Source organism: Frankliniella occidentalis, unplaced genomic scaffold, assembly GCF_000697945.3.
Source record: "Frankliniella occidentalis isolate FOCC.00 unplaced genomic scaffold, Focc_3.1 Scaffold1571, whole genome shotgun sequence".
In the NCBI taxonomy this organism is placed as follows: Eukaryota; Metazoa; Arthropoda; class Insecta; order Thysanoptera; family Thripidae; genus Frankliniella; species Frankliniella occidentalis.
This window is the reverse complement of record NW_026268671.1, coordinates 9,052-9,429: the sequence shown is the minus strand read 5'-3', so window position 1 is coordinate 9,429 and position 378 is coordinate 9,052.

Here is a 378-nt window from a genome sequence, read left to right as displayed (position 1 = left end):
TACGAGACAGACATGGAGCGGCGCTTGGACCGACCGTTGCCGCTGGCGAGCACCACCTAATTTCTGCGCCCTGGCCGCCACTGGGAGAGAACAGCGGCATCTTCCCCACGGCCACTGATACGGGAGCGCACCTCCGCATCTCAGCAGGACCCAGGCCCGCGGCGCCTCGCGACGGGTCGTGGCCTTGAGTCACCACCGCACTGCCACCCCACCGAACGACGCGCAGCGCCGCGACGGGTATATAGTGACTTCCCCATGACTCGCAGGACCTCCTCATTTCGGAACAGTTTCATCCTCGGGGTCGAGTGCGGCAGCGCGGCAGCTGGGGCGCCGCCTAGGGCTCGGGCTACGCCGCCGAGATGGACGTGGAAAGCGGAC